The sequence below is a fragment of the Felis catus genome, chromosome F1 (assembly GCF_018350175.1).
Source record: "Felis catus isolate Fca126 chromosome F1, F.catus_Fca126_mat1.0, whole genome shotgun sequence".
Lineage (NCBI taxonomy): Eukaryota > Metazoa > Chordata > Mammalia > Carnivora > Felidae > Felis > Felis catus.
Window position 1 is genome coordinate 59,637,366 of NC_058384.1, and position 25,604 is coordinate 59,662,969.

The 25,604-nt window shown below is 47.1% G+C and overlaps 1 long non-coding RNA gene across 2 annotated transcripts in view; it reads right to left on the reverse strand.

The window, feature by feature from the left end:
- Positions 1-3,810: 3,810 nt before the first annotated feature.
- The window catches only part of LOC123382804, an 83,014-nt gene continuing 61,220 nt past the window's right edge, over positions 3,811-25,604 (reverse strand). The window contains exons 2-4 of one of the 2 annotated variants that reach the window (XR_006591776.1): positions 12,196-12,332; positions 10,542-10,633; positions 3,811-4,266 (exon numbers count right to left, since the gene is read on the reverse strand). This is a non-coding gene — a long non-coding RNA (uncharacterized LOC123382804). Of the gene's footprint in view, positions 4,267-6,485; positions 7,467-10,541; positions 10,634-12,195; positions 12,333-25,604 lie in introns of those variants that run through there. The other variant, XR_006591775.1, reaches the window with a different exon arrangement.

A 25,604-nucleotide genomic window follows, 5' to 3' on the forward strand; every position in this document is an offset into this window, starting at 1 on the left:
GCAACCATTTACTGGAGGATTGTAAGGTGTTCTGAGAGACATTCGAGCAATGAGCATAATCCTGGGGGCACCCACAGGTGCCTCTTTAAGTCTGAAACTCTGTAATTGTGAGTATCCTCCTTGACCAAACTCTTGGATTTAAATCACGCAACCTGAGGGGCACCTGGGTGGCTCAGGTCATGATCTCATGGTTCTTGGGTGGGGGCCCCGCATCCGGCTCTGTGCTGACAGCTTGGAGCCCGGACCCTGCTTCAGATTCTGTGCCTCCCTCTCTCTCTCTGCCCCTCTTCTTCCCCTTCCTCACTCACGTTCTGTCTCTCTCTCTCTCTGTCTCTCAAAAATAAATAAACATTAAATACACACACACACACACACACACACACACACACGTATAATCAATCAATCAATCATGCAACCCAATATCCAGACTCACGAAAGCCACTGTGGAAATGTCAATGTCAATCCCCAGGGACACCCCCTCCCTGTTAGCTCCCCAGAGTCCAGCCAGCCATCTCTAGAGGAAACCAGAGACATGTTCTCCTGCTCAGCAACAAGGGGTAAAAACAATGCAGGGCTCAGAACCGGGAGAGCTGGGTTCTGCTCTTAACCCTGTTATTAACTGTCGTGGAACCTTGGGCAAGTCTCTTCTCTGGGTCTTGCTTTCCTTACCTATCAAATGAAGTAGATCATTCACAGCAGTCCTCAGATTTTCCCCAGCCCAAAGCAATTCTCCCATCTTCATACTTTATCGAGAAAATAGAAGCATCCAGATCAGAATCACCTCACCTTCCTATTGCCGGCCTCTAAAGCCACACACCCTGTTTCCTCTTGTGTTTGGGTGGGAAAGTGTCTCCATGTCTCTCTAAATTTGTTTTTCATGTTTATTTATTTTTTGAGAGAGAGAGAGAGCAGGGGAGGAGCAGAGAGAAAAGGAGACACAGAATCTGAAGCAGGTTCCAGGCTCCGAGCTGTCAGCACAGAGCCAGACGCGGGGCTCGAACTCACGAATTGCGAGATCATCATCTGAGCCAAAGTCAGACACTTAAGTAACTGAGTCACCCAGGCAGCCCCTCCATGCCTCTCTAAAGTCAGCTTCTCTACTTGTGCTCTGGACCTTGAGTGCAGGAGCATTTTAGTCCTGAAATTATTCTCTCTCTTTCCTGCAGAAGCAACTCTCCCCTCCCTTCTAGGGGAACACACACCCGTGCCAAAATAGCACCAAAATACATCACTGGGGACCTTGTTCGGATCCTGATTTGAAGAAACGTGCTTCATAAAAACACCTGTGGGACCAGCGGAGAAAAGTGAACTCCAACTAAATGTTGGATAATATTAAGGAACATGTAATATTAAACGCTTCCCTTTAAAATAATCCCGGGGACCAGGCGAGTATGTGGGCTTATGAGTGAAACAGGATTGGATATGCATTGATAATTGCTGACATTGAGAACTGAGTACACAGGGTTCATTATACTATGTTCTCTGCTTTTGTATATGTTTGAGATTTTTGTGGAATAAGTCTTACAAATAACAAAGAACTAAATAAGGGGCAAGGCTTTCAGCAGCTATCACACCACATCTTGGTAGCAACCCCCCCACCCGGGTTCCAGATTCCTGGCAGAGAGGAGAGGCAGGTGGGGCCTTTGTGCCCTTGAAAGGCCAGTCCAGAAACAGAGGCGATGTGTCCTGAGGGGGCAGGATCCGGGGACCACCAGGGGGAACACTGAGGTCTTGTAGAGAGAGGTCCAAACCAGGACCCCCCGATTAGTGGACCCAACTCTCAACCCACCATGGGGGCTCAGAAAAACCCCCTTTCGGCGCTTTAGTGCTTCCTGAGAAAAATCTCCTCACGCGCCTTATCTCATTTCCAAAAGCCTCACCATCCCTTTGAGACTGCTCTCCTTCTAGTTCATTTGCTGGTGCGGAAACAGAAGCTCCCAGTGGAAAAGTGGCTTGCCAAAGCCAAGACTTGAACCTATCTTTTCTCTAAAAAAAGTCATATTTTTCCCTGTCTACTCATTGTGAATTCCCAGAAAACAGAAACTACTTTTTTTTTTTAATGTGCATTTCTTTTTGAGAGAGATAGAGACAGAGTGTGAGCAGAAGAGGGGCAGAGAGAGAGGGAGACACAGAATCCGAAGCAGGTTCCAGGCTCTGAGCCGTGAGCACAGAGGCCGATGCGGGGCTCGAACTCACGAACTGCGAGACCATGACCTGAGCCCAAGTCGGCCGCTTAACCGACTGAGCCACCCAGGTGCCCCAGAAACTACTTTTTTTTTTTATTTTTTTTCAACGTTTATTTATTTTGGGGACAGAGAGAGACAGAGCATGAACGGGCGAGGGGCAGAGAGAGAGGGAGACACAGAATCGGAAACAGGCTCCAGGCTCTGAGCCATCAGCCGAGAGCCCGACGCGGGGCTCAAACTCCCGGACCGCGAGATCGTGACCTGGCTGAAGTCGGACGCTTAACCGACTGCGCCACCCAGGCGCCCCCAGAAACTACTTTTTAATATTTGCATCTCAAGTGCAAGAAGCATTCTGGAAGCATGATAAAAGCTCAGTGTTTGCTGAACGCATGAACGGGTGGGTGCTGTGCGCCCTGCTCGCTGTAGATGCTTTTTTCTCTCGCATAAGTGTTCATCGCAGCCTGTGTTACGGGTGTAAGAAGCAGTTCTGCTGTCTCCCCTGGGGGTTGGGAGTTTCCCCAGTGGCCAGGAGAGAGGCCTTTGACGTGTCTGGGGCCCCTACTCGGCCCTGGACATGTGCCAAGAGGCAGTCTGGGTAAAATGGCTGGGGAAGAGGGGCAGGGCTTCCGTGGTCAACGTGCTGGTAAGTATCTCGTAAGAAGACAGTACATTTGTTATTCTCTCTCTCAATGAAAGATTACAGTTTCTTGTCATAGAATAAACAGAACCATATTTATTATTCACATGCTGACTGCTTAAACTGTTGACATACACGGCTTTTCTGACTTTTGTAAATTATTTCTTCTCCATCACAGAAAAGCCAAACGGAGATGTTGGTAACCACCCGCCCCATCTCCCCCCAGGCTGTACTCACTTTAGGTCGACACTGGGCAGGCAGGGGCCCTTCTCTGGAATAACATTAGGATGCCCAGAGCCCGTCAATGGGGTTGGCAGAGGCTAAATGGATATCCGAACTCACTGGAAAATCCACGGTCTCGGCACATGGCAGGAGCTGGCATCCCGGGCACAGTCTGAACAGAATCGATGGGTTGGTAGGAAGCGGGGAGGGAGGGAGGGCTGGGGAGATGCAAAGTTTAATTTCCTCCCCTGGCACCCTGCCAGCTGGATGTCACAGCAGCTGCTAATATATTTCAAACAGCCAGTTTCATGCAACGCCAGTAGCGGAAAAGCTGGGGTTTTGTCCAACCCTGGGAAGCAAAACTAGCGAATTGGGCAGTGGAAGCCCAGGGCTGGCGCGGTCCGTGTGCACGTGCTCACGGCCATGACCCCCAGCTCCCGCTGTGCGCGGCTCTCCGCCAGCCCTGGCCCCCAGGTCCCCCCAGCTGGGGTGACATGTCCGAGCATCTGCCCAGAGCAGCATGTCACCGAAGTTGCCTGTATTTCGTGTCAGCCCTGAAAACTCCCGGGGATTTTGGAAACAGAAGGACAACAGGAGGGCTCAGACCCAACGAGGCACTGAGCACTCAGGGCTTTTAATAAACACTGATACGTCTGTGCACCTCCAACCCTGGCCCCGCCCGCCCGCCGTGTCTGTCTGGGGAGGGGAGGGGAGGGGAGGGGCGGGCACCCCAGGGCTCAGGGGGTTTGACTGAGGCCGCAGCCCACAGCCTGGGCTGACCTGGAACCACGTCGTCCACAGGCACTTCTCCGCCGGGGCCTCTGGGGAAATGGGTCCCTAAACTCCCTGATGCCATCGAGGAGGCACCTGGCATCAGGTGTAATGGAGAACACTTCTGGCTCAGCCCCTCAAGGAAACTGGGCCAGGCTCCCCGGGAGAGAAGGGTTGTGACTCAGGAGCCACTAAGGAAGATTTGCAGCCTCTGAGGCACTGAGAGTTGTCGACCAGGACAGGAAGACGCTGTTCTCCCACCTCCCCTCTGGAGCGAGGAGCAGGAGAGGTCACCGAGGGAACAGATGCAAGGGGGTGGGGGCTGTTCGCCCAGCCCCGGGTGCTGTTCACCACCAGCCCTAAGCAGCCAGCCAGGATCCGCTTCAAAGCCCATGAAAAGGTCTTTCTGAGTTTAGTTCTGGGCGTCTGTGCTCCAGCAAAGAAATCCAGCTGCAACGTAGTAAACACAGTGAGGAAGTTTTCCTGTTTTGTTTTTTTTTTTAATTTAACGTTTACTTATTTCTGAGAAAGAGAGACAGAGCAAGCAGGGAAGGAGCAGAGAGAGAGAAAGAGAGAGACAGAATCCGCAGCAGGCTCCAGGCTCTGAGCTGTCAGCACAGAGCCCCACGCGGGGCCCAGACTCACAGACCGCGAGATCATGACCTGAGCCAAAGTCAGATGCTTAACCCACTGAGCCACTCAGGGGCCGTGGGAAGTTTTCCTTTTTAATGCCTGGGCCCAGTGCTGCCGCACCATATGGAGGCCCTCCTAATGGGCTTCTGCTCCAGGAACCACACCAGACAGATGCCCACATGCACCCCTGCACTCCAGCCCTTTCTGAAGTCCCTCCTATGCATACAAGCTCCATCTCCAAAGGCATGAAAGCAGGCTTTGGGGAACCACTTTTGGAATCAGGCACATGGCTCTACTCCAGAGGCATCAACCCTGAGTCTGGGCTCCCAGGGACTCACCTCTAGACCTGAATGCAAAGCATGCTGGGTCTACATTCTCTTGGGGTGAGAGTTCATTGCTTTCAGCAGATTCTCCAAAGGGACTCTGTCCCACAAAGGTGAAAGATTACTGATCTGGAGGTGCTTGGGTGGCTCAGTTGGTTCAGGTCATGGATCAGGTCATGATCTCATGGTTCGTGAGTTCAAGCCCTGCATCAGGCTCTGCGCTGGCAACACGGAGCCTGCTAGGGATTCTCTCTCTCCCTCTCTCTACCCTTCCCCCACTCCCTCTCTCTCTCTCTCAAAATAAATAAACTTTACAAAAAAATTACTGATCTGTAGGCAGGTCTGTTGGTTTACAGACAGGCCCAACAGTCTGGCGGTCCTGCCCGAGTACAGACTGATGTCGTGACCTGAGATATGGACGACGAACAAATTAGACGCAGTTTTCACTGCCTCTGTAATTCATTAAAGCTGCTAAACCTGATCTTCTCACGAGAAGCTCCCGGGGCCTGTTTCATCAGCCAGTTTATTACAGAGGCTGGTGACTTCACATCTGCATTGCAAATAACTCCTCTGTGTTGACATTTCATTTGGTCTTGAAAGGCCTGTAATATTTTGGGTGGGGTTAACGGCTCTCATTCAGAGACCAGCAGATCTTCATGGACTGAAAACACGGTAGATGTTCAATAACTATAGTTCGGATGAATGAATAAATGAATGAATGCATTCAAAGACAGGTCATGTCTCAGGTCACGATCTCACGGTTCATGAGCTCAAGCCCTGCGTTGGACTCTGTGCTGACAGCTCAGAGCCTGGAGTCTGCTTGGGATTCTCTCTCTCTCTCTCTCTCTCTGCCACTCCCCTGTTCATGCTCTCTCTCTCTCTCTCTCAAAAATAAATAAACCTTAAAAAAAGAAAAGCTCTGCTTTTTAAAAATTAGATGCTCATATTCATCATTTATTCATCCATCCAACAAATTTTTTTTAATTTTTTTAAATTTTTATTATTTTTTTTAAATATGAAATTTATTGTCAAATTGGTTTCCATACAACACCCAGTGGTCATCCCAACAGGCGCCCTCCTCAATGCCCATCGCCCACTTTCCCTTCCCTCCCACCTCCAATCAGCCCTCAGGTTATTCTCAGTTTTTAAGAGTCTCTGACGGTTTGCCTCCTTCCCTCTCTGTAATTTTTTTCCCCCTTCCCCTCCCCCATGGTCTTCTGTTAAGTTTCTCAGGATCCACATAAGAGTGAAAACATATGGTATCTGTCTTTCTCTGTATGGCTTATTTCACTTAGCAAAACACTCTCCATTTCCATCCACGTTGCTACAAAAGGCCATATTTCATTCTTTCTCATTGCCACGTAGTATTCCATTGTATATATAAACCACAACTTCTTTATCCATTCGTCAGTTGATGGACATTTAGGCTCTTTCCACAATTTGGCTATTGTTGAGAGTGCTGCTATAAACATTGGGGTACAAGTGCCCCTATGCATCAGCATTCCTGTATCCCTTGGGTAAATTCCTAGCAGTGCTATTGCCAGGTCATAGGGTAAATCTATTTTTAATTTTTTGAGGAAACTCCACACTGTTTTCCAGAGTGGCTGCACCAGTTTGCATTCCCGTTTCTCCACATCCTCGCCAGCATCTGTAGTCTCCTGAGTTGTTCATTTTAGCCACTCTGACCAGCGTGAGGTGGTATCTCAGTGTGGTTTTGATTTGTATTTCCCTGATGAGGAGCGACGTTGAGCATCTTTTCATGTGCCTGTTGGCCATCTGGATGTCTTCTTTAGAGAAGTGTCGATTCATGTCTTCTGCCCAACAAATGTTTTTTCAACACCTTATTAACTCCTGGCTGACGCATCCAGGATAATGAGAAACTGGGACTACATCATATTCACCTTTGGATCTCCAGCATCTCCTGGTACATATGAAATGCTCAAAAAATATTTATGGGGCCATAACAGGAATTCTGTGTTCTTTTTTTTTTTTCCAAAGAAGTACCAAACATATTCAAGCTAAGAATCTGATTAATGCACCTACTCCTGAAAATAAGAGTAAATGGTTAGCAAAGAGGAAGCCTTTGGTAGCCCTTAGGATACTCATAACATATAGATGATACTTGAAAATTGGAGCAACCCCTTCATATATTAACCCGACATATATTTGCTAAGCTGCCACCACTCCATAGGCACCGAGCCTATGGAGGTGAGCCTGATCTCTGCCGGGTGACAGGTACGTTCAACGAAGTTTAATCCATGGAGGGAGAGGAGGGAAGATTAGCCAGCATCACCGAGGGAGGATGTGGAGGGAGGCTGGCCAAGTCCACGTTTGCAATTTCCCAACGGAGCAATGTGTCACTGGGATTAAAAGAGCAAGGGCACTGAGGGCTAGGCAACGAGGCACGACCAGAGGTGTCACAGGACACACCTGGGAACTCTCAAGCTCCAGCCTTCAGAACCTCCATCCACAGCTCTTCAAACCACTGATACCTGGGAGGCCAACACTGCCTCCCCATCCGTGGGGTCTATTGAAGTTCTAGGAGTAGTTTGAAAAGAAGAGATGAGACACCTTGATCTGCTGCACCTCTACCTGCCTCTCCCTTTCTTCTTCAACAATAAGATCCATAGTGAATGCTGAGAAGGGGCTCAACCGGGTAATGTTCCTTTGAAGAGGGAAAAACATGTGCGAGACCTGTAGATAAGAGACGGTGGGGTCCATCAGAGGGACTGGAAAGCTCAGTAGGAGGAGGGGGAGACGTGGCTGGAGAGGCAGGCAGACGCAACGCCCGCACAACCTTTGAGCCACGTAAGAGATTTGCCCCCAACTCCTAAGAGTAAAGGGAGTTGCGGGTAAGCAGGGACATGCTGTCACTCGCATATGTACTTTTGAAATATCTCCCTGGCGGCAGAGATCGCAGCAGGAAGCCTTTGCCCCGCTGAGCCAGGACGGGGACCCAAGCTGACAGATGGCAAAAGTAAAAATGCTGATGGTTTCAGGAAACATTTAGGAGGGAGAATACAAAAAGCTTAATGATTCTTAGAGCATTTATTGAGCTCTTGCTGTATGCCAGGCATGAACTAGCTCATTTACTCCCCCCAACAATCTTCCTGGATTGTTTCTATCATTATCTCCAGTTTTAAATCCGGACGTCAGGTGGAACAAATTGAGACCACCCAGCTTGTGAACGGCAGCGTTGAGACTCAGCCCGGGCGTTCAGGCTCGCATCCTCCTACCCTTCCCTCTTAACCATCGTCCCATACCATCTGGGGGTCTGGCTTGGTCCAGAGGGAGAACGAAGGTGCCACTCACTGAGGTAGCAAACAGGAGGACCCATGAGGTTGGGTGGGAAGGAAGTTAGGAGTTGGGTTTTCGGCGCACTTGGGGAACATCCAAATGAAAATGAGCAGTAGGTGTTCCAGAGCTCAGGAGCTAGGTTTGGTAGGAGGCAGGGCAAATAGATTCGAGAACTATCAGCAGAGAAGCAGCGATCACACTTCACAGGCTTCCTCTGTGAGGATGATGCTGAGTTTGGGAGCAGATTCAATGTATTCCAAGTGCAGAGGAAGCGGGGAGATGTCAGTAGTAATGAGCCCGGCTGGTCATGCCCACTAGCCACTCAAAGGGCATGATGTCAGGGCCCAGGGTTCTGAAACCTCAGCCTTCCCAGGCAGCCTTTTGATACCTGCTTCATGCCTCTGCCACAGGAGCTGCTTTTTAAATACTGATTAACTCCTCCTTAAAAAAGTCACGTTTCCACGCTGCCTGCCTAAACGGTAACAGACAGATAATGTACTGTGTCATTAACACATCCCTGTCTATTTAAAAACCTCCAGAGAAGCAAGCAGATGAGCCTTGGAGTTGGCTCAGCGGTGGGGATTATTGCTTGGCTAATTATAAACAGCATCCTCAGAACTCCAGAAGACGCTAAGGGGGGCACAGCCCCTGTCAGCCCTGAGAAGCCAGGAGTGATTATTGAAACGTATCAACACTCAGGACACAGGAAGGTAAGAGGGCACAGAAATAGAACCTCGCCCGTGAGACAGTGTGCCAGCCAGCCCCCAGTGATCCTCACCCCCTGGTATTTGTGCCCTTGTGTGGCCCCCTCCCTCAGTGAATCAGAGCTGGCCCTGCGTGGCCAATGGAACACAACGGAAGTGTGTGATTTCCAGAGCCGGATGACAAATAGCATTTGCAGATTCCACTTTGGGCCCCTTGGTACCATGTAGTGAGGACCCTCAAGAAGCTCTGTGGAGGGGCCCACGTGGTCTGGAATTGAGACCGCCAGCCATAAGAGCGAGACACCTTCATGCTGAATATTCCGGCCTCGGTCAAGCCCTCAGATGATGCAGCCCCAGCTGACATCGGACTGGAAACTTATGAGACCTCAGAGCCACCCAGTCAAGCAGCTGCCAAATTCCTGCCCAAAAGTATCAGTTAGAGGTAATAAATAATTATTGCTGTCCCAAGCCAGCGAGAGTTGGTGTGACTTGTTACATTAACGAATATAGTAAATAAAAGACTGGGTCCAGGGTAAGGAAAGGAATATTAACCTAGCCCCTCGTTCTATACCTGAGACTAGTACACTTCGGGGACTCACATAGATGATCTCATTTAACCCTCGTAATACCTCCAGGAGGTACATATCAACTCCATTTTACAGATGACAAGACCGAGGCCCCAAGTATATAAGACTGCAAAACCTGCCTTAGTCCTACAGCTAGGGAATGCAGGCAACCAGCCCACTTCCCAATTTCAACTTTCTTTTTATTTTTTAATGTTTATTTATTTATTTTGAGAGAGAGTGGGCATGAGTGGGGGGAAGGGCTGAGAGAGAGAGGGAGAGCGAGAGAATCCCAAGCAGGCTCTGTGCTGTCAGCGCAAAGCCCGACACAGGGCTTGATCTCACGAATCTTGATCTCATGCAATCTTGACCTGAGCCGAAACGAGAGTAGGACCGCTTAACCGACTGAGCCCCCCGGGCACTCCCAAACCTTCAGCTTTCAATCACAATGTCCTACCCCCCTGGAAACAAGCAGCCTCAGACTCTGGTTCTAGCTCAGCCATTAAATAGCTCAGTAATCTGGGGAAATTGTTCATTCTCCCTAGGTTCATTTTCTTTCCTGTAAAATAGGAAATTACAGTCTTTAGCCTCTAAGGTCCCAGAGAGCACTAATATTCTTTGACCCTGTGGCCCCATCTCACTGTGTCTACCTTCCTCCTAGGACAGGTTGTTCTCAAAGACTTCCCTTCGGCTGTGGTTGTGCCCCATCTCCTCATAAGGAGTTGGCTTCGGTTGTTGCGAGGGGGTCTAAGGTTAGCCTTAAGAAGTCCTTGGAAGTTCTGGGAAACTTCAGTTACCAAGAGAACATAAGAAACTTTCTTCCCTGGAGGCTTTTCAAAATAACGTTAATACCTATCTGTCTAGGAGCTCTTAGGCTGGCTGAACAAATTAGAAAGAAATGAAGCTAAGTCTGACAGAAACCAGGTGGTGAGATTTTGGCAATTTCTATCTTGCACACAGTAAGTATCTCAAGGAGAAATTTGTGGAATGAATAAATGAATAACAGTCCTTTTCTTCTGTGTCAAGTGGAAATGAGCTATGTGACAGTGGTCAAGTTATTTAACCAGACGGAGCCTCAATTTCCTTATTTGCAAATGGTAATTAGCCCAAAAGGATTGTAATAATTATAAAACACGATGATGCATATCAAGCCTTTAGCAGAAAGTCTGGAAGAGAGAATGTACCCAAAAAAGAAAGATGGCTACCTTGATTCAACAGAAGGACACTTCCTCAGTGTCGTTGATAGCTGGAATGCAGGTTCCCTCTGTTTCTGTGAACGCTTCCAAAACACTGACATCTGTAGAAGGGGAGTTTGGGGAGGAGAAGGCCACATGGCAGACTCAACAAGCCCTCCCACCACCCTCCAGCTGCTTAATATTTGCCCAGACAGCACCTCCCTGCTAGGGCTTTCCAGCTCTAACCCTCACTTTTGCCATACCCACCCTCAGAACCCACCGGTGGCCCAGCCACCCAGTGCATTTCAATGCCACCACTCCGAGCCCAAGGTTTGAAAAACCATCCACTTCCTCCAGCCCTGTTAGGAAACTGACTCCTGATGGGTGGCCACTTCAGGACCTTCCCATCACAAAAGGACTTTGAGCCCCACCAGCTGTATAGTGTAGTGGCCACTTACATACCACTCCCATGGGAACCCCAAGAAGGTTCTGCTCAGCTCCCTCCCTCCTGCCGGTCTCCAGATCAAACCCCCTATACCCACTGACTCAGTAGGCTGATTCCTTTGGCTATGTCCATACAAACAATTTCCCAAGACTGTTAGATCCAGTATGGGTCTCTAGAAGGCAGACCCATAAATGGCACTAATTCCATTCTGACTGAGAATGTCATAAAGGCTTTCTTATCACTCACCCAGCACAGGAAAGTGAGTGTGGGAGAGGGAGAGGGCCCTGGTATTACTGTTATCAAGTGCATGCCGTCCAAAAAGAGATCTGTCAGGCTTCAGCAGGGGCTGTTGATAGGCTAATTCAGTTAAAACCTCTCGTTTCATTAAGGGGAGGAGACCATAATTATAGCTTGAAGCCAATAAGTAAAGGGTCATAATACTTAAATAAGTGAGGAGGGCTCCAGAACATTCAATAATAAAATCAGGTTAGGACCAGAGAGAAAATAGCATCATTGAGCCAGAGATGACCCTCGGTTTTCATTAGTCCTTACTAAGATTGCTGGTGGACGTGGTTTGTTTTCCACTCATTTCATTTGGGCTCCAAAGAGTATGCCCCTTCCTACAAGATCTGCCCCCCAGTTGAAAATTACCACGAACCTCACCCAAGTTAATAACACCAATGACAACAACGAGATTCACCTTGGTCAGAAATCTCTTTTGACTCAAAAGAGTCAGCCGGTTACGCGTCTGACTCTTGGTTTTGGCTCAGGTCATGATCTCACCGTTCCGTGAGTTCAGGCTCTGCACTCCTAGTGCTTGAGATTCTCTCTCTTTTAGAGAAATATTAGTCCCTGGACCAGAAAATTCCAGGCACCAGACACCCTTTACAAGGGAAGGCAGATAGCTTTGTTATGCAGAACGTTGCAAACTCTGGGTGCTCACACAATGAGACTTTCATTTACTTTCAGAACATTTCCATTCATCTTTCCAGGCTTCTCAGCCTTCTTATGAGCACAAAAGAAAAAAGAAAAAACAGAAAAAGAGTAAATCTCTTATGTTAAAATTAATTCCATTTAAATGGTTTAAGAAGGATCTTTTCAAAGTAGAGGATCTGAGTTACAGGAAGACAAATGTTGGGACAAACACCATCTGCCTTTCCCCCAGTGAGAGGGGCCGATTCAGCTGGCCCAGCTTGGAGGTCACAGTCAGACCCACACCAAGTGAGGGGAGAGGGGTACCTGGTGGCTCAGTAGGTTGAGCGTCTGACTCTTGATTTCGGCTCAGGTGATGATCCCAGGGTCGTGATACAGAGTCGGGCTCCACACTACATGTGGAGTCTGCTCGAAGCTCTTGTTGGCTCCCTTATCCTGGGGCCCTGCATAGAGCACGTGAGAGCAAAGCGTATGAAAGGGAGGACGGAATACACGAAGCAAAAGCTAACTGAATTGCTGAAAGAATGAACAAATCTCTAACCGCAGGCAGAGATTTAAATACACCTCTCTCAGAAATTGATAGAACAAGTAGGCAAAAATCAGCAAGGATATGGAAACGCTGAACAACACGTTTAACAAACCAAACCGAATTGACATATTTAGAACCCTGCACCCAACAACTGCACATTACACATTCTTTTCAGGCACGCTCAGAACACTTACAAAAATTAACCATATGCTGAGCCATAAAGCAAGTCTCAACACATTTCAAAGGACAGAAATCAAACGGAGTGTCTTTAACCATAATGCAATTAAGCCAGACATCAATAACAGAAAGATTCCAGGAAGTCTCCATATGTTTAGAAAGAAATATGCCATCTAAATAACCAATGAGGAAATCACAATAAAAATTAGGATACAGCTTAAGTAACAGTAAAAAAAAAAAAAAAAAAAAAAAAAAAAAATATATATATATATATATATATATATATATATATATATATATATACATACTGCATATTAGAACTTCTGGGATTCAACTAAAACCACCGTTATATTAGGAAAGATACCACACCATATAATCATACCATACAGTTGCAACTTTTCCCTCTCTGGGTCCAATCTCATGAGCCAGGCCCCGGGCCTGCTGAAGGGACTCTGGCACTCTCCAGGGCTGGACCCACCATTTCCTGAATCCCCCTTCTTCACTGTCTTAGTGTAGCCCTGCATTCCTAGATGCAGTGCCCTCCCAAGCCACTGCCTGAGAACTCACGCTTGGGAGACACCGCTTCACAGTTCTTACAAGTCAAAACATGTTTGACTATTAGTTTGTCGAGGTATAGGACTTTAAGTTTAAAATTCCTTTTCCCTCAGAACTTTGAAGACATGTCTCCATGGACCGCCAACATCCGAGGTCGCTGATGAGGAGATGCCAGGCCGTCTCTTGTTTCCTTGTGGACCTTCTGCTTTTGTTTGCTTCTCTCCTCTTTTAGGAGCTTTTAGGAGCTCCTTCAGTTTTGGGTTTCATGGTGCCAAGTCCAGATTTCAGTCACTTTGCGTCGACTGCATCGGAAGTGTGGCAGGTTCTTTCAATACAGAAATGTTACTCGTTGACTCTAGGAATTTGTTTCTATTATTTCTTGGTCAATTATCTCTCCTCAGTTTTATCTGCTTTCTTTTTGTGGGACTCTATCAGTCAGATATCAAACTTCCTATAGGGATCTGCCATGCAGTTCTTTTAATGTCTTTAACAGTCATTCCCATTGTGTGTTTTCATGTGTTTGTTTGTTTGCCTGAGTTGAGCGAATATGAGCCTTGATGCTGGGCATTCTGCGTAGGGAGTAAGGGAGAGGTTGACTTTCCGTGGGTAGTTGCAATTACTTCCTCCCTTTCCAGCCCCACACCCCATGCCCCCCTCTACGTTTTCTCCTTCCTTGTAGCCTCTCCTTGCCTCTACTTCACCAGGTACCACCTTTCCACCTTTTTTCCATCTTCCAGAAAGTGCTGAAATCTCTCTTTCTCATAATTGCAGAGAGATTATAACTTTTTTGTGATTTAATATTATTTTAAGGGGTCTTGTGGGAGAGAAGATAAAGCTACATATTCAGTCTCCTATCTTTTTTTTTTTAATGTTTACTTATTTTTAAGAGAGAAAGAGAGTGCAAGCAATGAAGATGCAGAGAGAGAGGGACTGAGAATCCGAAGCTGGCTCTGCACTGACAGCAGAGAGCCTGATGTGGGGCTCAAAGTCATGAACCGTGAGATCATGACCTGAGCTGAAGTCGGATGACCGAGTCACCCAGGTGCCCCTCAGTCTCGTATCTCTACTTGGAAGCTCTTGTTCTATGTCCTTACCTGTTTGCCCACTATTGCATAGTAAACAAAGGGCTACCACATGGTTTTGTTTTGGTTTTGTTTTTATCTCTAACTTTAGTGCCTAACACAAACATGGCTAAATATCATTCCTTTTAATGTTTGCTGAATTGAATAGAATCGCTTAGTGCATATTATGCCTCTTCAGTCACCCTAAGATGATTGCCAAGTCCTTAAGGAAACCTATAAAGATAATAACCTGAGCCTCCAAACTAAAAGTCAGGATAAAATTTCTGGCAGATTTCGGTGCATTGATGAGGACCACGTAAGTGAGTATTTTAAATCTGGATAATCCCAAGAAATCTGGCACTTTGGGTTAACCTGCTACCCCACGAACTCGCCAGCACCTGGTAACGGTGTGCTCTAAGCACCTGATACGGTGTGCTTACAAGAAACCCTGTTAATGTTGCTTTTCTGGATGATGAAGGAAGTTAGAAGAAATGTCACTTATGTCAATCCTGAGACTATCAGGCACTTTCCAAGTTGGAAGCAAGGACTTCTTCTCTCAAAGTGGGTAACTGCTGATATTATCCCAAAGGTTACTGCTTTTCTTTTATTTCGATTGATAAAACCTCAAGATTTTGATCAATGAATTGGAGGTTCCCCATCTTATCAATGATTTAGAATCTGGCTGATAGCTGATGACATAGTTTAACTCACCGAGGATTGATTTTCTAGGTATTTACAACAAAGCAGCCATTCAACTCCCAGAAAGAATGAGGGCTTTCTTCCATCTGTCTGAGCTGGCCAGTAGAACCAGAGAGCAGCCCAGATTGAAAGGTCGGGCTAGCAGTGTGTACTCAACTCTGGGAGAAGAGAGAAGGTAAATCTTCGAAAGTCCTGAGATACTAAAGGCGCAGTGAAAATACAAGTAAAGTCGTGTGGGTCAGAATCCGAACCTTCTGGCTGCCAGGGTCTCTCGGGCATGGATCTTTTCTGGTCCACGGGAAAAGCAAGAGCTTTGGAGTTACACAGATTCAGCTGCTTCTCCTACCAACTCTTTGATCTCGGGGAAGTTTCTGGACCTCCCTGAGCTTCATTTTCCTTAGATATAAGGTTATCAGAGGAAATGAAACAGGAGAGTGAATATTAAAGAACATATCCAGTGCCCCTTACGTGGTAGTTGCTCCATAAATGTTAATTCTTTCTCTTTACGTCCATGGAACGTCACTATGAAGCCACTCCCATCCATAGACTGCATTCTGGCAGATCACCCCTCTGCCCCGGTGACCGAAATGGTGACTCTTTAGGCAGATTTGACACTGCTTCTCCATTTCAAGGCACCCCTCCCATGACTCTTCCTCACGCTGTTCTGTTTTCTTCTTCTTTCTTTCCCTTTTCCCCACCCCTTCCCCACCAAGTCCCTTGTCACCTAATAAGAAAGGACATGGAAAGCAGGCACAGTGCGGCTCTAGAGTGGGGAGGACGAAGGAAAGGGAAAGAAGAGAAAGAAGGCACAGCCGCCTGCCACTCTCACTCAAGGCACACCCATCTCCGCCCTCCATTCCACCTGCCATGATACGTTGGAGGTTTCCAACTCTGTCTCCAACCCAGATGTCTCTGGAATGCGTATCCAACCGCCACTCAACGTCTCCACTTCCGTGTCCATACGCTTTTCACACTCAATACTTTTCGACGGAACCCATCATTCCCCCACCTGCCTGTTTTTTTCCACAGCCCACTTTACCTCCTGGACAGCCAATTTCAAGTAGTAGCCCTGCTGTCCACCCAACCGCCTCAACCGAAGCCAAGGAGAGAGGCATCCTTGACAGCTCCTCTCCATCCACTCCTGCTGGCACCAGTCGCCAAACTATGCCTGGTTCACCTCCTCCAGACCCCTGTCATTCCCATGTTAAGCCTCCTGTGTCTACTCTCCCAATCTCATTTTCCCCTTACGATTTCTGTCTCTTCGTTGTTTTGATCTTGTGCTAAGATATTTCTTCCACTTGAACTTCTAGGTCATTAATATTGTTTTCAACGGTGATCATCCCCTCCTTAAATCTTAAATTCAAAAAATCATAGCCGTTTTTTGTTTTTGTTCTTCCTTTTTTTCTGGCTCTAGGAGGTCTTTTTTTTTTTTTTTTAATGTTGTATGACTCTCCTTAAGTGCTTGTTACTATTTTTTTTAATTTTTTTTTCAACGTTTATTTATTTTTGGGACAGAGAGAGACAGAGCATGAACGGGGGAGGGGCAGAGAGAGAGGGAGACACAGAATCGGAAACAGGCTCCAGGCTCCGAGCCATCAGCCCAGAGCCCGACGCGGGGCTCGAACTCGCAGACCGCAAGATCGTGACCTGGCTGAAGTCGGACGCTTAACCGACTGCGCCACCCAGGCGCCCCGTTACTATTTTTTTTAATGTTTATTTATTTTTGAGAGAGAGAGACACACACACACGGAGTGCAAGTGGGGGTGGGGCAGAGAGAGAAGAGAGGGAGACACAGAATCTGAAGCAGGCTCCAGGCAGAGCCTGACACGCGGCTCAAACTCACCAGCCATGAGATCATGACCTGAGCTGAAATTGGACCCTTAACCAATTGAGCCACCCAGGCGCCCCTTTGCTATTATTTTTAAATTAAGATCGATGTCTATCTCCTCTAGCAGTTTTATTCCAAAGGAGTTGCCTCTCTCAGTGTTTTACTTACTATTGTTCTGTGAGGATGTTGTGGATCCAAATGTGGACTTGTTTCATTTTCCTCTGTGAGCTCTTGGTTTGTTCTGTCTTGGAACCCAGGTCATTGCCTATCAAGGATGGCAATGAGGGGCACCTAGGTGGCTCAGTCAGTTAAGTGTCCGACTCTTGGTTTTGGCTCAGGTCATGATCTCGTGGTTTCTTGAGTTCAAGCCCCATGTCAGGTTCTGCACTGGCAGTGTGCAGCCTGCTTGATATTCTCTCTCTCCCTCTTTCTCTCTCTCTGCTCCTCCCCCACTCGCACTATCTCTGTCTCTCTCAAAACAAATAAATAAACTTACAAAAAGGATGGTAATGAACTTGGAAGCACTGGAAAGCACAGCAGCCTCCCACCCAGGTGACAGGTTGTCTCTCACCTGCTGAAAGCTCTGGAAGAAGCACCCGTGCAATCCATCTCCTCAGCAATAAAGACCACAGCTGTCAGGGGCGGAAGGACCCAGTCCGTGCCTCAGTGACACCTTGGCTACTTGGGAGCAGGTATGCCCCCCAGGTGCTCTTGAACTCACATGGGGGTGGCACTGATTTTCTGTGGGCAGTGAATCTCCACAGATCAAGCTCTCTGCATAACTTTGCTTTTTGCCCCATGGCTTTTCCACTCTCTCCAGGCTCCTGACCTGCCCAGAAGTCTGAACATTATTGCCAGAACACTACACCTCCATCTGGTAGTTGGATTGGAGCTAGAACAGAAAGGCAGTAGGATACTTGCTCCAGCCACCATCTTCCCAGAATTCCCTCTACCCATCTCCCCTTCATTGTCATGTACCTAGACCAGGCACCATGGTCCCTTGCCTGAACTACTGCCTCTAAATCGTTGCCACTCCAGCCTTCCTACAATCCATTCTCCCCACTGGACCCAGATGGCTCTTTAACAATTAAACAATAATCTGTTCATCTTATTCTCCCACCTTAAATCTTTCAATGACTTCCCAGGGCTCTTGGGATGAAGACACACACCTTTGACATAACCTACCAGGCTCTAAACGATCTGGCTTTCTTTGAAGCCTATCTATTCATGGGTAAGGGAAGCAGCTGTAGGAAGGGGTCTCTTTCCCAGAAAGAGAAACAATGGCTCTGGACTAAGAGTACCTGGGTTCTGGTCCTATTTCCTCTATTGGCGAACTGAGTGTCACTGACCAAACCATTTCATCTCTGGTCTTCTTCTCCATCTGAAAAGCAGTGGAAAAGTCTGCCTCGCCCATTTCACAAGGTTTTGTAAGCCTCTAATAAAATGTTTGCCAACGTATGATTTGTAAACCACAAAGCAGTACAAAAATTGAGCTCCCCTAATAAACGGTGTGATTTTGAGGGAAGCTATAACTTAAAACCTGGCTTCTACCAGCTTGTCACTGATGCCTACAACTGCCACCCTGAAAGTTGCTCTCCTGGATTGACACAGTATGACTCCTATAAGCCACCATTAAAATGCACATGATTCAGGGGAAGGAATGGAAAAGGATAAAGCATGGAGTTATTGGCAGTAACCGCTATGGAGTATTCTCAGGGAGCTGTTTCTCACATTGGCTAATTCTCTGAAGCAAAGAGGACAGGTAAGGTTTTATGAGCGAAAGAAGGGATTAAAAAAAAAAAGGCCGGGCTATACCCAGAAAGGGAGACCCAGGTAAACACAGAATTGGCATTCTAGGATGGTGCAGTGTTAGCAAGAAGTCTGGCACCTGGGGCGCCTGGGTTAGGCGTCCAACTTCGGCTCAAGTCGTGATCTCACAGTTCGTGGGTTTGAGCCCCACCTCAGGCTCTGTGCTGACAGCTCAGAGCCTGGAGCCTGCTTCGGATTCTACGTGTGTCTCTCTTTGCCCCTCCCCCACTCACGCTCTGTCTCTGTCTGTCTCTCTCAAAAATAAATAAACACTAAAAAAAAATTTTTTTTTAATTTTTTTTTCAACGTTTATTTATTTTTGGGACAGAGAGAGACAGAGCATGAACGGGGGAGAGGCAGAGAGAGAGGGAGACACAGAATCGGAAACAGGCTCCAGGCTCTGAGCCATCAGCCCAGAGCCCGATGCAGGGCTCGAACTCACGGACCGCGAGATCGTGACCTGGCTGAAGTCGGACGCTTAACCGACTGCTCACCCAGGCGCCCCCCCCAAAAAAATTTTTTTAAGAGGTCCAGCACCCTTCATCCTGGAGCAGTGCTTGTCTTCCTCTTAGTTTTATTTTGGGAGGTGTTCCTTCCTTTCAGACAATTATCTTCCTCCCCATAGGACAAAATATTTAATGTATGAAGGACAAAAATGAGAAGAAAAAAAAAAAACATTGCAATCCCTTGCTTTTCCTCAACCAAGAATGCTGGGTAACATTTTACTCCCATATTTCATTTAATCTAAGACATCATCAATTATAGGACACCATGATTTTATGTAATACTATGAAAAAAAATTGTTTCCAGTTTAAACTATGACACAACATCGATTATAAGACTTATCCCAATTTCAGAGATGATGAATATGAAAAAAATGTACATCTTAAAATCTATGAAGTATGACATCTATACATTGATTGGGTCAATATGTCTAGGCTGCTACCATCCATCTGCTAGACTGGGGATTACAATGTGAAAGTTTCCATATAGTCAGAGTAGAAAACAGTTCGTTGCTACCAAACACTTTTTGGAAATGATTATGGTGATGGTAATCTTAAACTTCAGTTTCTCCTGAAGTAAAATGGAGGAAATCCTACATACATAATGGATATGAAGGATTTTTTTAAGTATACAAATGGTTTTATTCCAAGCCATAAGAAACAAATTTGGTTCTAACACGTGTTTTTGAAGTTGAGGCTCAGAGCCCTCCTGTAGACCCCAACTGCCTTCCCAGGGTACCTCAAAGCAATAAGCATCCCAGATCCCATGTGAAATCCTACAGAGGACCCACTTCAGCCCATAGGCCCCGGAGACCTCCTTGCCAGTTGCCCTGATGCAGGAACTCCCTCGTTCCAAGGGACCCCACAGACCGTAGGGTCATTTAGGTTATCTGGTTTTCATTAAATAATGACTAGGAGCCCAACACCAGGTAATATTATTAGAGGAAAAAAAGAAGTTGACCAGCCAGATCCTGCCCTACTCTTCATGGAAATACCAAAATAGAGAATAGATTCTCAGTATATGGTGCGGTCAGATTGTCAGGGTAACAGGATTCCCATAGTCAACATGGATACGGGGGTGGAGATATATCATTTCTTAAGAGAGTTCACCCACAATCGGGCTCTGGCCCTGGACCTTCCAGGGCCAGAAATACGGTTTGCCAGTGCGATGAGAACAGACTCACATTACACAGGACCAATGTATAAAATCAGAATATAAATTCATTCACTTATAAGAGGAATTATAGCTGCTCCATAGACTTGAGTACCCCAGTCCCCATGACCTATGTGAGTGACTGTGTGGGAAACCACGCCACAGCTGGAGTTGTTTGTTAAGCCTGAACGCAGAGGAGGGTGATAGATAGATCAAATGTGCAATGGCAAGAGGTTAAGGCTGCCTCTGGGGCACCTACTTCCATAGCAAGGTCTTACCCTTCTAACCAGAAATTCTATAAATGCAATGGCTGCAACCCTTTCTTACATCTCCACGTTACTTAATGGGATCAGAATAAGCGAAATGGCTGAGGCACCTCCTCTTGTAGAACAGATAGGAGCTGTTCTAAGACTTCCTCTCATTATTATTCTGAGGCTACCCAGCCTCTTTCTTTCTTTAGATATGGTCCTTATTCCCATTGGGTCTTACACTGGCCTGAGAGGCATTGTGTCTCTCCAAGTCATATGCATGGCACCATTCACTCAACAATCACTAACTGAGCAACTACTATGCGCCAGAGTTCAAGGCAATATGATAGGCACGAGGCGCAGAAGAGTGAGCAGGCGCGACAAGTGTTATAATGAAGGAAGTACAGAATAGACTGGAGGCACACGGGAGAGAAGCTGGAACAGACTCTGGGATGGAGAGCTATATCAGAAAGTTGATCGGAGAATCACCTAGAGAAGGTTGAAGGATCTGTAAGGTAGTGACAATGGTATCATTGGGCACAGAGAGAGAAGCTGGGCTTCAGTTGATCCTGTAGGGAGCTCTGAAATTACAAGTCCCTTCAGAGTGCTCCTGTATCTAAATAAACACCCCTTTCCCCAACCTTATGCTCTGGTCCCCTCAATCCAGCACCTGTTAGATCCTACAGTAACTTTAGTACATAGTCAGTCCCTCTCCTCCCTAGTGGGCCCAGCATTTCCTCTGTCAAGTTGTGCTGGGATTTGGCCCTTGCGATTGGTCTGGTTGCCAGGAGGGGAGCCAGAGGCAGGTTCTGAGGAACACAAACATCATCTTGTAAGACACCTGCCTCAACAGAAGCCTGATCAGCATCCACCCAACAAGGGAGTGGGCCACTACTGTGGCTCTAGGGGAATCTGTAAGTTCAAGTTCAGTTCCCTACTGCATCTCCTCAAATTCCCCCATCTTGAGTCTCGGTGTCCAATTTCCTATTAGTGCCCTGACTTTGGCACTCAGGACCCTCTAGGGCTAGAATCCATCTCTCTCTGAAGATCTGTTCCTCCTACAACTGAGCCCTGAGCTTGATTCTCCATTCTTCCTGGCCCTTCTTCAGAGAATAGGATCTTCTTAAATGCTGCCGAGGACGCCTCTGGCTCTCACGTTTTGCCTAGAATTGGCAATTAACCCCACTCTGAGCCCTCCATCATCTCTCTTCATGTACACAATGACATTCAGTGACTGCCACCAGTCCATAGTCCTTCTAGTCACTATTTCTCTCAAACCTCTCTAGTGCCCCAGATACTGCATGGGCCAATAGTATCCTATCCTAGTCTTGGCAACTGAACTGCTGCACACACCTGGGGCCCTCCTTCCTCCTCCCGCCACCAGTGTTGAGGTCCTCATTGCCAAATGACTGGTTAGTGGGAGCTCCAGGATGGCATTTTAGTATCTTCTTCCCAAACCACACCTGACACCAACCGTCTTAGCTTGGGTTTCAGGGAAGCAGACTAAGATAGACCGGTGTGTACAGAATTGAGTGGAGAGTTCCCGCGGGAGATGCATGTATGAGAAACTGAGGAAGGCAGGGTTGGGAGAGGGAGAAACTGGGCAGCAGTAAGGCTGCAGCCAAGGCCCCCACCAATATTATGGGGACTCAGTAGCTGAGACAGCCTTGCTGAGCAGGCCCAAATTGAGGCAATGGGGTTGAGACTTTGAATCCCCAAACCAGCTGGCCACTGGCTGTGTGATGCCCTTGGGAAGGGGCATGACCGTGGGGAGGTGGTTCTGTGTGGCTCAGAGCAAATCTCAGTGAGAGTTTCAGCACCCATTACCATTTCCAGCATCGGGGGGAGGGGGTGAGTGCTGTGACCAAAAAGGGGACCTGGGTGGAGACTTATAGTGTCCACCCCAAGGGGTGTGGGATCCAGCCAAGAGAAGGGGTCAAGGAAAGGAGGAATAGGAAGGAAGGGAAGTACCTCAGGCAGAAGGAGGAGCATGTCCCGGATAGGGAAAGCAAGTGGAAAGACGTTTGCTGGGGTACCTGGGTGGCTCAGTCAGTTAAGAGTCTGACTCCAGCCCAGGTCATGATCTCATGGTTTGTGAGTCCCAGCCCCACATCGGGCTTTGTGCAGACAGCTCAGAGCCTGGAGCCTGCTTCAGATTCTGTGTTTCCCTCTCTCTCTGCCCCTCCCCCACTCACACTCTATCTCTCTCTCTTTCTCTCAAAAGTAAATAGACATTAAAAAAATTATTTTTTTTACAAAAAGAAGGACGTCTGTTGAGGCTGGGATTCAAAGCACTGGGAAGGTGGGTGGCAGATGAGGCTGAAGAAGGAGGCACGGAGGAAGGAGGGGTGTGGTGTGCGTGCATAATAACATGGTTATTCCACTGTTCAGCTTTTCAGAGGGCATTCTTGTTTCTCCCGTTTCTAAGTTTTTGTAGCAGTAAATCACTTTGTCCCCAAGTATTGACACAGAGCCCCCTTTGAATAATTGAGGCTTATGGACAGAAACAAGAAGAGCTCATCGCCTGGCAGTATAAACAGAAAGCCTGGGATGGGTAGAATACCCCCAAGAACACATCACGTAACACTCTCCACTTGCTCTATGTGGTGTTCTGCGGGGGAGGCTGCAATTATTTCCCTGCTTTAGCACATCCAGGCATAGCAGATACCAGAAAACTGAGGCGGGGGCGGGGGGGATTTCCTCTGGCTTCCCTGAGACTACGTGGGGCCAAAATCCATGCTCCATGAGGACAGCTGAGGACAGATAAGGGTTGCAAATCAAGAGAAAGAGTGAAGTGAGAGAAGGAGGTGGACAGGAGATAGGTAGACATCGAGTCAATGCTTGGCTCTGTGGGGCTCTGGGAAAATCCCTACACCTCTCAGGGCTCTAAAGAGTAGGAATGCATACAGTTCTGTGAATTCAATGACCCTTTGATTGTGTATTGCTGGTAAACATTTTATAACATACTTAATGAAAGCAAGACGTCATCCTTGGATTACCAAATGAGTCCTGGGTCTTCTCTTTGGGGTGAGGTTTGTGATAGTGGAAAGAGACCAGGTGGCCTGTAGGGCCTGTTGAGAGTTTGTTCCCCTCTAGATGAAATGATCAGTGGACCAGAGAAGCATGTAACTCTCCAGTCTAAGGCTCCTTTCTGGACAGTGCACTGACTTTCCACTGCGGCACCCCACCTCCCAAAGAGGACTTAAATTCCCACACCTTCATATCAGCAACCAAATGGCCCTTTCTGATCCCTCCTGAGTTCTTCCCTGATACATTCTTCTCAACACTCTCTTCCCTTTATCCCTGCCTTGCAGTGTATGTTACTTGATTCACAAAAAAGTACTGCATTCTCGGCCCAGACAAACATGTGGCAGGGCTTTGTTTAAGCAATAGGTAGAAAGGCAAATGCTACACCACAGATTTAACTTTGTAAAGCAAAGATCAATCTACTATTTACAAAAAAGAAGAAATCTATTAATTCTCTGTCTTCAAATAGAGCAAATATATGCTTTCAACCCTCTGGTCCTCTTAATAGTTATTACTTTAAGATTGGCTTACTGCACGGGCACCAATGCACATTATCGAATTACACATATTATTTATTTTACCGATGTAATTCATTAATGAGTTCAACTAATGATACATAAGAACATAACTTATCTATCTAGCAGATGTGCACCTACACCAAATATGCATTACCAATAGTAAATTTGCTTTACAAGGAGCCAGCTGCAGGGCACCTGGGTGGCTCAGTCAGTTAAGCATCCGACTTCGGCTCAGGTCATGGTCTCCTGGTTCGTGGGTTTGAGCCCCACGCCAGCCTCTGCACTGACAGCCAAGAGCCTGCTTGGGATTCTCTCTCTCTCCCTCCCTCTCTGTCCTTCCCTGACTCTTTCTCTCTCTCTCAAAATAAATAAATCAACTTTAAAAAAAATTCTTTTTAACATTTATTGAGAGACAGAGAGATACAGAGCGTGAGCAGCGGAGGGGCAGAGAGAAAGGGAGACACAGAATCCGAAGCAGGCTCCAGGCTCTGAGCTGTCAGCACAGAGCCGACACGGGGCTTGAACTCACGAACTGCGTGATCATGACCTGAGCCGAAGTCGGTCACTTAACCAACTGAGCCACCCAGGTGCTCCAAATAAATGAACTTTTTAAAAAAGAATCCAACACCTCTCCCAGTGACCAGGTAATTCTGGACAATCAGCAGCAGCAACAGCAGCAGCAGCAGGTGGCATATCTGTTGGTCAAGCCATCCAAGGGGGCTCCCATGTCAAGGATGCTCCCTAGGGTGTTTGTAAGCAGCCTTCCACACATCAATGAGCACGAAGAGACCTCTGCTCTGTGCCCTGGCTCTGCATGAACAGGAGATGCAGTGGTAGGCAGTTGAAAGAGCTCAGCTTCTGGAATCCCTAAATCCAGTCTCTGTCCCACTGCTGTCTCCTAGGAGCTGTATAAGCTCTTGCAAGGCTCTCCACCCCTTTGAACTTTAGTCTCCTTGCCTGAAGAATGGGGCTGCCTTTAGCACTGCCATGAGGACTGACCACAACAGTGAAGTGAACATTCTGGCAAAAACTGAAAATCATCCTCCGCGGGAAGTTGTTGCTGTTGCTGTTTTTGCAATTAGACATAAGACAATGTCTGCTTTTCCAGTTTTTTATTCTCAATCACGTCACAAGTTTTTCCATGAAACACTAGAGACTATCTTATTCATCTGACATCTTCAATGCCTGGCACATCTCTGACACTCTATAATTGTTGGGTGAAGGAGTCTGTTCCTTATTAGTGATCATTTGTTTTATTTCTAATTATTAAATAGGTTTTAAGTAAAATAATTATAATAATTAATACAAATGATAATTATTAACAGATGGGCCATCGCTTGACATAATTAAAGACAAACGAGATATTATATTGTACATGTATGCATTTAAAAAAATTTTTTTTGATGTTTGTTTTTATTTTTGAGACAGAGAGTGTGTAAGGGGCAGGGGCAGAGATGGAAGGAGACACAGTATCCGAAGCAGGCTCCAGGCTCTGAGCTGTCAGCACAGAGCCCGATGCAGAGCTCAAACTCATGAATCAGGGAGATCATGACCTGGGCTGAAGTCAGATGCTTAACCGACTGAGCCACCCAGGACCCTGTACATATA